Genomic DNA, 14,667 nt, shown 5'->3' on the forward strand with positions numbered 1-14,667 from the left:
CAGGGACACCTCCCACTAAAACAGGTCACTCAAGGCCTCATCCAGCCTGGCCCTGAACACCTCCAGGGAGGTTGTGGAGCACAGAATCACCCAATGTGGTCTTTAATCACATTGGGTGATTCTGTGCTCCACAACCTCCCTGGGCAACCTGTGTCAGTGTCTCAACACCCTCCCTGCAAAGAACCCTTTCCTAACATCTACTTTGAATCTCCCCTCTGCCAGTTCAAACCCATTATCCCTCCTCCTGTCATTACAAGACCTTGCAAATTGATGTTCAAGCAGATCAGGACAGATAACCCAAAGCCTCCAAATCATACCAAGTGAAGCATTCTATTGCTCCCTCTCCTTATTGATGGAGAAGAAATAACTGGCAGCCTTCTTGGTTACAGTCTAAACTAAATTCTCTGGCCTAGTGGCAAAGGCATTCAAGAGCAGGGACCAAATTCAGGCTCTGGCTCTGTTGTGCATTTAAACCTTCAGGGGGAGTAAGAAGCATCTTCACCTGAATACTCTGTGGTGTTTTGCACTAATGGCTGCTTGTGTCCAGCATGCTGGCAGGATACTCAATGACCTGGCTCCTCCATGGCCTCAGGAATAACCCAGTGGTGTGAGGTGCAAAGAGAAGTGTTCAAATGCCTTTTTATAAGGTTAGAAGTATGTCTGCAAACCTTAGCTGTCTGCTCTGCAAGCACTCAGCCTAAATGGACTTCAGGGGCTCGAATGCTTTCTTGCAGCTGGGCCTCCTGGACCACTGCTAACAGCAAATTTTATTCCCAGATTGGCAGAAAGCACAACAGGCCTCACTAAGTAAACCCCAAAGCACTCCAAAAAAGCAAAGCAAACAGGATGAACAGTTTGGTGGCAATTTCTTTCAATCACATAACTGCTGTCAGGAGTCTGTTCAGAGCAACGAGGACACGAGGAGGGAAAGGTGCAGGTCAAAGCAATAACTTTGGTGAGAGCAACTGAAATAAGGAGAAAGAGAAGCACACTTCTGGCCTTGCAAGCCATGCCTTGTACACACAAGCTTCCCTCACCCTACTAAGTGAGGATGTAAAGGATACTCTCTCTGTCTGCTCAACTTGCTTTATTCCATAAGGTGCCTTTGTCAGCTGGGGAACGGCACCTGAGTGCCCCAAGATGCATTTCACTGCAACCAGAGCAATCATTACAGCAGAATAAAGCCTAACCTGAGTTTTTCCTCCTAAAGGCATTTCTTAACTGTTGCCAGATCTGTGCATGGCATACATGCAACAACTGGCAATACAGGTTCAACTGCACTTGAAACAGGGATTAGCTACCTGGCCAACAACAACTGTATTCTCTTGAGGAGTAACACTTGGTGTGCTGAAAGGCAGACTGACACACAGCCTAACTGCATGCAATCTGTCCTCAAGGACAGCAAGCTCAGTTCCCTGCCTGCTTTAACATTTTAAGACACACACAGACCAGCTCCAAGTATAAAAAGAAGCTTTAACTTTTCAGGCAAATTGGGGGAAAAACATATAGAGAGAATCATAGAATCACAGAACCAAGCAGGTTGGAAGAGAGCTCCAAGCTCATCCAGCCCACCCTAGCACCCAGCCCTGCCCAACCAACCAGACCATGGCACTAAGTGCCCCAGCCAGGCTTGGCTTCAACACCCTCAGGGATGGTGACTCCACCACCTCCCTGGGCAGCCCATTCCAATGCCAATCACTCTCTCTGCCAACAACTCCCTCCTAACATCCAGCCTAGACCTCCCCTGGCACAGCTTGAGACTCTGTCCCCTTCTTCTGTTGCCCAACCTCCTTCTGCACCATCTCAAGTTTAGGCATTTAGTTGCTGTTTCCATCACAGCAAAAACATTAAAATGAAAAAAAGAAGGGGAAGGCAAGATGCATAGTCAGGATTTATCCTGAAGTTGTATTTTCTTATCCCTTTTGCTAAGGCAAGTCCTTGTTTTAGAAGCCTGCATAATTCAAGCCTGAATTATTTAGGCAATTACCAGGTGCTGTCTGTGTGGTGATAACACTTTCTTCCTTATCACAAATCAGCATCTACAGAAATAGACTGAAAAGAGAGTCTGGAGACTAATTTTTTCCCCCTGTTAGAATAAGAGAAGCCAGACCATTCCTGAGCAGTTACATCTGCACTTCACTCACATAAAACATGGCTTTATCTTAGGAGCAGAGCTCAGGCCTTTCTGAATGAGCAGTGCCTGTCAGAAAGCAATGGGATGTTACACAGTGCTCCAGACAGGAGATCTGTTAACATCTCTTTATGCAATTGTTATTCTGACACTGAATTCTCTCTGATTTTAAATTGGACATAAAGAGCCAAGAAATGCTCCATCTTTACCACCAACTCCATCTCACTGAACACTCAGGGAGCATTTACTTCAGATTAGGTTGGGCATAAATCAACAGACGTCTGTTGGTAAACCAGCAGCTACTACTTTGAGCTTCTACTCTCTTCCACCATTTCTCATGCCTGAAGCTTCAGGGTGCTTCTTGTAATTGCTGAGTGACCCAATGATATTCCACTGCAAGAAATTTATGAGCCCACATTAGAAATTCTTGGCCATTCAATCTTTTCAGGCTTCCTGTACAATCTCGTTGCACAGTTTATAAATGAAGTGCTGGTTTAAAAAATGTGAACTCTGCTTTTTCCACACGAGTTTGCACAGTGGAGAACTCCATCGGGAACACATGGATTTAGGTGTGTGATTAGCTTCAGATTGGAATTCAACCTAAGGGGGGAAAAATAAAGTTCTTTCTTCACCCTTGTGAATTCTTTTCTCCCCACAGCATGGGGGACCACCTACAACACATTGAATGAGGCACAGAATGTGAGGTTTAGCTTCTCCTTCAGAAGAAAGGAGAGCAGAATCTTCTGCTGTGGCAGTTCTGGAGCTGATGCTTCCACTGATGGTGGGAATACTGTTGGTCACTGTCAATGCTTAGGAAAAGATACCTCTCAATGCTGCACTTTTTAACAGCTTTACTTTGTGCAGAGGAGGCTGAACGTTAAAGCAGAATTTCTAGGCCAACAAGTCACCTTCTGTACAAAAAGTCAACCTTCAGGGAAGCTGAGGTCCATGACAACCCTGCAACCGTTTTCTTCACTTTGCTTTGTGTAAGGGTTAACCTCCTGGGGGTGGTCTGAACCTGACCCAGGGGCAGTGGTTAACCCACTCCCACTTCCTGCCTAGAGCCCCAGTAAAAGCAGAGGAACTGCCTGGTGCTCTTTCTCTTTGATCTCCTCCCTGCCTGCCTGCCAGCAGCACCCTGCTGCCTTCTGCTCCTGTTTTGCCACGTGGCCACCCTACCACATGGTGGGACAACCATCTCCTGAGTCTGCCTCCATCCCCTGCCATCAGTCTGCTTGTATATACGTTCTGTATCTTGTTCTCCTTCCCTCTACCTTTCTGTAACTCCCCTGACCTTAAATACCTTTGGTTTATTGTTAAAGGTTTCTTTTAACTTCCGAACCGAAGCAGGACTTTTCTTTGGGTGTTTTATCCCTTTTTCCTCTCTACATCTAATTCCTTTCTTTCCAAAATGGGGGAGAGGGGAAGGCATCCCATCATTGTGTTGTTCTGTTAGGTATCTGGGCCCCAGCTAAATCAGACCCACAGACCTTGGTATAAAAGCACTCCAAACAGAAGTTGTGCATGTTTGACGCATTAAGCTCCTACAGATGAAGTTACAGATAAAACCATTCCCCGTTACTGATCCATTTGCCTTGCCTATCACAGAAGTCAGGATCCACCTCACTCCAGATGTATACCAAGGTTTTACTGCAGGAAGCAAGCAGTTTTGCTGAGACATGCCAGTAACATCAGCACATATGCCATCAACTTGAGGAGTGCACAAGGAGTCTAGACTCAAAGCAGCTTTGCTAAAGCACTGGCAGCAAAGCCGTTGTGAGGCACGCTGAGCAATCAGCTGTCCCTTTCTCTTTTGTCCTGACCCCATACTACTTCCTTAAATACAACTGAATTACATTGCTGCCAAGAGCTGGAAGCAGTCACAGCCACGAAGCGGAAACAAGGCTAGAATGGCCTGGGCAATGCTTGGAGAGGGAGGGAACAGGAAACCTGGGAGCAAGAACCACAGCGCTCAAGTGGCAAAGTGGTTCAACAATGAGCACTACAGAAGTACTTGGCTTTTCTGCCTGTCAGTGCTGCCATCTGACTATTATATTCTGGGGTTATCAAGATGTGATAATAAATGTACCACCTACCCAGCTCAGAGGCAGCTCAGCTGTACTCGTGCAGCGTCCGACCAACTGCACAAAGAATTGCTCAGTGTCAAGTTCAAGGCCTAAAGTGAACTGTCTTCAACTGGACAAATATTTAAACATCTAAGTGGGCCATTAGTCATGATACCTTGAGAGACTGTCATCCTTAACAAGCTCAGAGTGCTTTGTAATTTATGGCACAGAACTGCAGCTACCGGCAGGCTCTTGAGCAGCAGCCAACTGTTGCTTATCGCACTCCATTGTATGGATAGGAAATGCTGGCTTCTGAGACAGCAGAAAAGCCCTGGGAGGCTTTTGATGCCTTCACAAGAGAGCATTTTAGTTCCTCCCAAGGACCCAGACATAAGAGACTGAGCATGTTTTCCTCCAAGAGAGGAACTAGACTCTACCTACTCTGCAGTTTGGAACCTCTAACTCTCATCAGCGAGTGCTTCAGACATGAATCTCTCATCCCACAGACAAACCACCACAGGCAGAACAGGCTTTCTAAGGTGGCCAAGGGAGAGCAAACTCTTATCAGCTCTATTTACAGCATTCAACAAGATGCAAGATAACACGTCAAAGAGGCAATCAAGCAGGGTACAAGAGGAAGAAAGCACCCTGAGAAAGAATACAACCTGTGATTGTTCATCCCATAGAGCTTCCTATGGACTTAGGCCAGTGTGAGTGCTTTGCCAGGCAAATGCTCTAAGCTTGCTCCCCCTCTCCTTAAAATAGACACCTACCCTGCACAGATCCTCTTCTTGGCCATGTCTCCAGTTTTTCAGATCTGTGTGTATCTCCATCAGTCAGAGGCTTGGGGAAGAAAAGTGAGATTGAGCAAGGCAAGAGGACTGCTGCAAATTTACCACAGAACTTTCTCCCTCCAGTAAAAGAAGACTCTGTCCAGCACTAGATCTGCAGGGACTGTGAACTGCAACAACAGCTTCATTAGGTGATAATAAGAGTATTTTTCAACTTCAAAGTGTATAAACTACAATTTATCATTTCCCCAAATGCAAAGGGTTAACCCTCCCGGGGGTGGTCTGAACCTGATCCCAGGTGTAGTGGTTAGCCCACTCCTGCTTCCCATCTAGCCCCTAGAAAAAGAGAGGAACTTCCTCTTTCTTGTTCCTTTTTGCCCTCCCTGCCTGCCAGCAGCACCCTTGTTCCTGCTGCTCCTGTTTTACAACGTGGCCATTCTACCACATGCTGGACATCCCCTTTCTGACTGCCTCCATCCACTGCCACCAACCTGCTTGTACATGCATTTTTTTCTCATGTTTGCCTTCCCTGAGCCTCTTTGTAACTCCCCTACCTTCAATACCCATTATTTATTCAAGTTTTCTTTTAACTTCCAAATGGAAGCAAGACTATTCTTTGGGTGTTTTGTCCCTGTTAGCTACATTTTTGAGTCTCTGGGAAGCTTCAATCAGACCACTACCCCAAATTATTTGGGGCAAGAAACAAAACCACCCTCCACATTCTGTTTGCTCTACCAAACATTACTTTGTGTTTGATTTTAAGACATATCAGCATTTAACCTCTTCCAAGATCAATATTCCTCCTCATCTGTAAGTCACTCTAGTTACCTTCTTTAGAAACCCACAAGTATCAACCACTGCTATAAAAGGATTGAAGGAGGAGGTGAAGAAGTCCTGCGTGAGACGAAAACCCTCTATGCTGCAGCTGTGCTATAGCAGACAAGAGAAGTTGGTTCCCTCTACTTTGTTTCAAGACTAGCAAGAAACTAAGTGGAAAAAAAGTTAGCTGTTGTGAGGTGAAAAAAATGTAGGTCAAGCTCAAAAGTCTGACCTACTGATCTTCTTTGCTTTGGCAGGAGTACAAATGGAGTTTACATAATGCCACTCACATCTAAGTGCTGGCTGGAAACTAAGCGATACACAGGGTTTTAGTAAGCCTCACTGATTAACAGCATGCCTTTGGTTTTCATTTCACTTTTAAATCCTTGTTTTGTGACACAAACTATCCAATCCCTATGGTTAAGGTTCATATATTCAAGTCATTCTTGTGCTAATCTCGGTGTCATATCCCCAGTTATGAGGGACAGGGATCTGCTGGAGGAGGTCCATAGCACAGGGCTATGAGGATGATGAGGGGACTGCAGCACTGCCTGATGAGGAGAGGCTGAGGGACCTGGGGCTGCTTAGTCTGCAGAAGAGAAGACTGAGAGGGGATTGAATCAATGCTTGTAACTATCTGAGGGCTGGGGGTCAGGAGCAGAGGATAGGCTCTGCTCACTGCTCCCTGGGATAGGACAAGGAGCAATGGATGGAAGCTGCAGCACAGGAGGTTCCAGCTCAACACAAGGGGGAACTTCTTTACTGTAAGGGTCCCAGAGCACTGGCACAGGCTGCCAGAGAAGTTGTGGAGTCTCCTTCTCTGGAGCCTTTCAAGGGCTGTCTGGATGTGTTCCTGTGTGCCCTGAGCTAGATTGTGTGGTCCTGCTCTGGCAGGGGGCTTGGACTCAATGATCTCTTTGGGTCCCTTCCAACCCCTGATGTCCTGTGAGCCTGTGAGGCAACAAATGTTATACACATACCTAACATCACCTAAAAAATCATCACTGTTAGTGAAACACAGATAGCTCCTGAAACCACAAAGCTGAAGCCTCAACAAAGGACCTTTCCCACAGTTTGTACCCAGCTATAAAGCAGATTTACAATCATACACTTCTTCAGTGAAGCATAGGATAGACAGGAAACAAATCTGTATCTGCACACACTGAATGGAACTTAGTTCTACAGTTACTGTACACACTGCTGTGAAGTAAATGATCCCAAATATCTGAGACTCAAATACCTTAGCAAAACCACCTACTAGCAGGAGAGATGAAATGCCTGATTCTCAGATCTCCACCTTCTCTTTATTAAAGTAAAACTGTGACTGCAACCCAAAGTTGAAAAAGAAAATCAAGTTCAAGCTTTGCTGCTCATGCTAACAGAGGTTACCATGAGGTTACTTGCTCCTTTTAGAGGGGAAGAAACTGAGGTACCACCACAATAAGATCCTAGCATCCAAAGTCATGTGCTAAATTTGAAAGAGGAGTAAGAGGTGACTGGTTCCCAGGTATATACTCTACAATCAGGTATTTCTTACCTAGTTCTGGAATGCTAATTACAGAATACATCAATATCTGGTGGGAGGTAAACTAATAGTTTGGTACCTTCACACACTAAAGAGAAAACAAAGCATTCACCTCAGAGAATTAACTTGTTCTTTGTGTCAAAGCAGCTGTAGAACATCAGTTTCTCTTATGGACAAAAACTCTGCTCCAGCAAGCTCAAGTAACCAGGCTGACACAGCTCTCTTTCATGAGAATCTTCCTACACATAAAATAGTTCCATATGTTTAAATGCTGAGTGGTTGAGCAAGCATGAAATTAATTCATTACAACAATGCCTTACTATTAATTTTTCGTGTGCCTTAAGGGCTGGTCACAAGCACAATTCAAACAGGCTGCTTTGGCAGATCTTTACATGCACTGGAAAGACACCCACAGCCAAAGAGGAAGGGAAATGCTGCCTGAAAGATGGCACTGACACTCCCTGTGCACACCTATTAACAAATTGCTCTTCTCAGAGTATTCAGATTGCACGAGGCTCACCCCCTTTGCCAGTCCTTACTAGTTCTTATTTGGGGTTCTGTTATTTTTAACACAAACACAATGCCTCTGACTTACAGCAGCTCCCAATTCCCTCACTGTCCAGCCCAGCAGTGTACCACAGAACACCACCATTCTCTCCCTGCTCACACACCTGAGGGAGATCTACTAAAAGGGGAGTGTTTTCCTAAGAATTACACTCCAGAACCTATTTCTAACACTCTGATGTTCAGATGGTTTTGCACATTGCTTGTCAGCTGTCACTTCTTTCTAAAGCATGATCGCAGAAGGGAAGGGACCTCGAAGCTCAGCCATAGGCAGGGACACCTCCCACTGCAACAGATCAAGGCCTCACCTAACCTGGTACTGCACACTTCCAGGGGGGTTGTGGAGCACAGAATCACCCAATGTGATCTTTGATCAAAGATCACATTGGGTGATTCTGTGCTCCACAACCTCCCTGGGCAACCTATGCCAGTGTCTCACCACCCTCACTGCAATGAACCCTTTCCTAATATCCAGTTTCAATCTCCCCTCTGCCAGTTTAAACCCATTCCTCCTCGTCCTATCATTACAAGACCTTGTCAATAGTCCCTCCCTAGACCTCCTGTAGGCCCCCTTCAGATACTGGAAGGCAACTATAAACTCTCCTTGAAGCCTTCTCTTCTCCAGGCTGCAGAGCCCCAGCTCTTGTAGCCTGTCCTCAGAGCAGAGCTGCTGCAGCCCTCTCAGCATCATCATGGCCCTCCTCTGGACTGGCTCCAACACTTCCATGTCCTGCTTGTGCTGGGGGCTCCAGAACTGCACCCAGGACTGCAGGTGGGGTGTGAGGAGAGCAGAGCCAAGGTGCAGAATGCCCTCCCTGTCCCTGCTGCCCACACTGCTCCTGCTGCAGCCCAGCACACAGCACACATGCTTCTTCACTCTCTGTATCATTACCCCATTTATTGTTTGGGTATTTTCAGCAAGCAGTCCAAACAGGTTCAGGGAAGGACAAATAACTTCTCCTGTCAGAGTCACACCACCACACAGCACAACCCCCCCCCAAAAAAACAACAAAAAAAGCCCAGGAAAAAGGACTTTGGTAGAATTGCTTCCTACCATGCCCCAGCACTCTCTGCTGAGCAGAACTGGGAGAAGCACGCTGTGTTTTGAGGATACTGCTTAACAAATGGTCCCTGGAACCTCTTCACAAACAGGTTTTGAAAAGCCAACTACCCATACATCAAGGAAACAATCCAAAACGCTGTCTACTTCAGTGGACAGCACAATGATTGCTTTCCCCAGAGGAGCACTGTACATTATAAGAGTGTCTCAGCACAGGCCCTGAAGGGCAGAGGAAGCAGTAATGTGTCATAGTGACTATTACATAGCACTACTGTTTGAGCAGGCAGTTGCACTTAGAACAGCAGTGCTCACTTGGAATTCAGGTTTACACCTCCTTTTGAGTTGTTGATGCTTTGTACTGTGTCCAGTTCTGGGCTCCTCAGTTCAAGAGAGATGTTGAGGTGCTGGAAGGTGTCCAGAGAAGGGCAGCAAGGCTGGGGAGGGGCCTGGAACACAAACCCTGTGAGGAGAGGCTGAGGGAGCTGGGGGTGTGCAGCCTGCAGCAGAGGAGGCTCAGGGCAGAGCTCATTGCTGTCTACAGCTACCTGAAGGGAGGCTGTAGCCAGGTGGGGTTGGGCTCTTCTCCCAGACAACCAGCAACAGAAGAAGGGGACAGAGTCTGAAGTTGTGCCAGGGCAGGTCTAGGCTGGAGGTTAGGAGGAAGTTGTTGGCAGAGAGTGATTGGCATTGGAATGGGCTGCCCAGGGAGGTGGTGTAGGCACCATCCCTGGAGGTGTTCAAGAAAAGCCTGGCTGGGGCACTTAGTGCCATGGTCTGGTTAACTGGATAAGGCTGGGTGCTAGGTTGGACTGGATGATCTTGGAGGTCTCTTCCAACCTGGTTGATTCTATGATTCTTTGTTCATTCTACCTGCTCTATTCTGTTTAGAAATACTGCTTCATTTCAGCACCTTCACGTGGTCTTGTGTTCATTATTCAGTGCTCCAAGCTGAAAAGATACTTCAGAGGCAATCTGGTCTGAAGCTCATCTTGCTCCTATCACCTGTGATACTTCACTAAGTGGACCCCAGCAAAGCTACAGCTTCTGTTGGAACTGTGGAGCAAAATTCTCCCTGAAGAGCTATGACATGATGTAGTTGCTTGGCTAGGGCTGGGTGCTAGGTTGGACTGGATGAGCTTGGAGGTCTCTTCCAACCTGCTTGATTCTATGATTCTATGACATGCAGAGGAATAAACCCAAACAGTATTTGGCCATTTAGCACTAGACAAGTTATGTCACAAGGGCAGGGACTCTAACTACCTCAGAAGGAAAAGCCTGCTGGGTATAGCTTGCTCTTCTGTAAGACCACAGGGACTACTGACTCTAGAACCATAACTCACAATAAAACCCCAACAACTGAGTATGCAAACCCAAGAACTTTGGACGACACATGTGAAGGCAGGCAGCATCTGTAAACAAAGCAGGCAGTTTAAAGTAAGTGGCACGTTGTAGATTGACAATTTACTGTCCTACTGCTACTGCACAGTGTGGTATGCAAGGCAGTTCAAAGAAAAAGTACAGCTCAGAACTTAAGTGACCTTGATGCTTATGTCACAGATGCAAGATGAAATTGGAAGCTCTGCTGAACACTAATATCACCCAAGTCAGCACTTGCTGTGCATATGCTGAGTGGCCTGGCCAGAACATTATGCTGTATGTCCCACTGTGACTGATTGTGCTAGTCTGAGCCTAGCTGGGATATTTTGGTGAGAAGAATTAGATTACAGGCTGTGAAAAGGAAACAATGGTGATGGCTACTGCACTCTTAGGCTTGCTGAGATGGAAAAAAACAAGAACATAAACATGGATAAGGGAGTTGCTCTTGAGCTCTGGGCTGCATGCACTTCTCTCTCTAACTTGCTGCCTAACTAATGTCTGCTTCCTAATTCCCCTGGCTGATCCTCCAAACTCACCTTGAATGTAAGGCAAAGTCTGGGGTAAGGCAGACAGGTGGGGGAAGGTGGAATGGTGGCTGGGAGCCCCTCCCGGGCACTCAGGTTTCTGGGAGGGCTGCTGTGTTTTTGTATCACTTTTAACTTGTGTATTGCTGTCTCTAGCTGTAGGTATTGTAACTCTCTGCCCGTATCTTGTGCTGAGCTGTGAATACAAAGCTTCATTCAACTTCCAGCTCTGCTGAGTCTAGTCTGGGTGATTTTCTTAAGTGTGGGGGGGCAGGTGACACCCAAACCAGCACATTGACCTATCGACAGAAGAGGATGTGATACATATTAGTGTTAGAAGTTACCCATCAGAGTTGAGCAGCCTTAAATTCTGACATCCACGTTACTTAATGACTGCTGCAAAACAGCTACACCTTGTTCTGGAAGTTGGAATCAAATGAACAATCATGCTACATAGGGAGGGATGACTAAGTAACACAAACAAACTGATGGCTTAGCTTGCTGAAGGGGGATTTCATTTGATTCAATTATCCTCTTCAATTATTTGACCTAACTTAAAAGCATTTTAAATTGTCAGCCCCCTCCACACGTGCAGCTTTTAACATGTCTAACTTCAGCTGTGCATACTATTCATATCCTTCTCCCTGCAAAAGGTTGAAAGCTGAAGCTAGAGCAACTTCTATCCCCTCTCCTCCCCTAGAGGAGACAAAATATCAAGATCATTAAAGACTCTCCCACACACCAAAAAGAACATACGGGGACAAAGCTATCAACTTTTACAGGTAACTGCAAAAGTGTAGACACAGGAGAGAAATTCATTACCACTGAAATCAATGGGAGCTTAGGAGTTGCTTAAATTAAAGCCAACTCTTTCCTTGTTTCTCACCTCAGGAATCAGTTTGATAAGACAAGGATGTCAGTGCAAGAATACTGAAAAGCCACTGGCTTTCAGACTGGAGTTATCAGTGTTCTGTGCTTGCACACCATGAATAACAAAACCTCTCTCTGAAAGAAAAATCCATGTCATTTTCATCTTTCCTTTATAGAGATGTATGAAATGCCTGAAACCAACTCAATGAACAGTTCCTACATAACTACACGAAGTGCTCAACAGAGACTCACACCCATGTCCACAAAGGTGCAGTTGTTCTTCTGGCCTAAAGACAGATAAGCATTTGAAATCATCAGTGACCTTCGTTGCAATCCTTTGCTTATAATTACAATGCTGAGGAGGACTTTTTATAGCCAACATTTTTCAGGTGACTGTAAAACTCACTTTTAAGAGTAAGATTGAGGAGACTAATCAGCCCTTCCCCTTTATCAGTTTTCCCAGAACACAAGTGCCTTTGAAAAAACAAGAACATGGAAACAATCTAGATTTTCCAGAGAAGCATTTAGAGCCACTGATTTATTTTGCCATGCAGTTTTTGCAGCAGAAAATCCTCATTATCTCTGAAGTAAGGATGTAGATATTGTTTGCCATTCAAAAGAGAACAGATTTATTACTTTTCTCTGAAATGTAAGCCCAGCTTCTCCACTTTAAAGGTTGTAAACAGCACTGGATGAGCCAATGCAGTGCTGCCTTCTCAGGTTTGCCAAGACCCCTGTACTGTGCAATTCTCAAACAGCTCCAGTACTGAGAAGACCAGGTTGTTCCACGCTGCCTTTCAGAGCCCCAAGGTCAGCAGCCAAGCACAGAGACAGCATCACTCCCCTTTCTCCCTGGTAGTGGGCTGGCCTGCAGGAGCAGAGTCTAGAAGAATTCCCACAGGAGTTGAACCCTAAGAACACAAAGATAAAGCAAAGAACCTACTGCTGAAAGACATTTCACCCTGCTAACAGCAGGGTGCTTCAAAAAAGCTTCCTTCTCAGTGGCACATATGGATGTTGGATGGCTTGAATGTGGTCCAAGTATGGCAGGCTGCTGAGAGTGCCTGAATCTCCCTAGCAGCTGGGGCAGGTTTTACCATCAGGGCTCTGTCCTGCTATGCCATACTTCTGCACAGCAGTCTCTGCGTAATGAATGGCACTCGTAAAAGCATCTCTCTCATAATGCAGTCCTAGAGTGTTTGCTACAGGAAGTCCTTGATTCAATGTGCATCCTCACACTTCCTCTCTTTACAGCTTGGGCAAAAGGCTCCTTTTAGAAGGCCCAAGGATTAGAAATACAGTTAAAAGCAATGTAAATGTCTAAGCCTTAGCAGAGTGCATCAAATCCCATATCAATAAAAGGAGTGAGGAAGGATAACAGCTAAATCTCCTTTACAATTTTATCAAGCCAACCATTTGTCTTCAAAATATAGCCAAAAAAAGGCTCAGGTCTGTCAAAACATCCTTGACTAGTGAAGTGCTTTAGAAAGATTCATACAGATTTCATGTTTGCTAGCCTAATCAAAAGTAAAATTGTTATCTGCATCTCTAAGAGGGGTACAGGAGAGAAATGCCAGATGATTCCTAAGTACTCACAAATCAATTAACAAAGAAGTAGTAATTCCTGGCTACAGTCTTTCGGGAAGCATTTTTTGTATTAAGAGACATTAAACATTTTTCTTTAATGAAGGAGGCAGTGGACTGTGCCTCAGTCCTCAAATTGTTTCTTTCCACCAGCACTTTCTTCAGCAGAGTTTTGGTTATTTCTGCACAGGCAGAGAGAATCCAGCACTGCATATATTGCACAGAAGCTGTTAACGTGAGGCAGGACTTAAGACAGACATACTCATGTGTTTAAAATGATCTGTACAGGCAGAGAGAATCCAGCATCTTCTATATTGCACAGGACCTGTTAATGTGAGGCAGGACTTAAGAAAGACACACTGCTGTGTTTAAAATTAAGATCACTCTATTTGACTGTAAGCCCCTGGAGAAGGGCTCATTACTGCAGCACTGCTGCTGGGTGGAACTGTGAGAGGAAAGAACCAACCCTTTTACATAGCCACAGGCAGGAAGATCACCACAATTAGCTGTAGGAAGAACGGTGAAGTCATCTAGGAGTTTCTGAGTGCTGTGCTTTGGGAAGGGGGACTCCTTCCTGTCCAACATAGGTTCTAGACAAGGTAACTAGAAGCAATTCAAACAAACCATGAGTATAGTCTGGTCAGTGGATGGCCAGCCATCAATCCTTAAGAGTCAACATCTCAAAGCCTCTGCTTCAACAAGATAAAAGAAACAGGACATCACTTGAACAAGTTCTCTCGAGTGACCAAAGTATTAGCCATGGAATATGCAAGACAGACAAAGAAATTTAAACCCTCTGCAAGAATTAATGACAGAAGCCTTTGCCCCAAGACCTGTTTTCCTCTGCTCTGTACCTCTGGTTTGCTTGGAAACAATAAGTTTAGAAAAAGGTCATATTTCTGTCTGTTTGTAGTAGGGATGGCTTCCCCTCCTGACAAGGAGACCTGGTTTTCTCTGGGCCATGATTTCAAAGAGCAGCCCTCCTCCTGTTCTGTCTCCCTTCTCCGCTCTCAAAACATGTGGGTCCTTCTCAACAGGCTGAAATCAATTGCTCATCCAATTACATCATCCGTGAGGCAGATGCACAAATCCTTCTGATTTTAAGAGAAAACAATGATAGCTTCTAAAATGAAATCCACACGGGATCTAGGCGTAAAAGCTGACAAAAATCAGCATGCAGGAAATGTTCTGGAAGCAAAAAAAACGGAGAGGGAAAGCAAAATCTTCCCTGCAGCAATGGAATCGTCAGCAGAGTAGGGAAGATTCAAAACCTGACACAAACTATGCAGACTGGTCTGAATTCCCTGTCCAAGGTGACTGAACCCCCGAGACACAGGCGGGGATGCTGCGCTCGCC

General features: G+C 45.5%; 1 protein-coding gene across 1 annotated transcript in view; it reads right to left on the minus strand.

Annotated features, from left to right (window-relative positions):
- MOSMO (modulator of smoothened) overlaps positions 1 to 14,667 on the minus strand; it is a 35,502-nt gene that overhangs the window by 20,021 nt on the left and 814 nt on the right. The gene's annotated exons all lie outside the window — the stretch shown is intronic.

This window comes from Pogoniulus pusillus, chromosome 13, assembly GCF_015220805.1.
Source record: "Pogoniulus pusillus isolate bPogPus1 chromosome 13, bPogPus1.pri, whole genome shotgun sequence".
NCBI lineage: Eukaryota > Metazoa > Chordata > Aves > Piciformes > Lybiidae > Pogoniulus > Pogoniulus pusillus.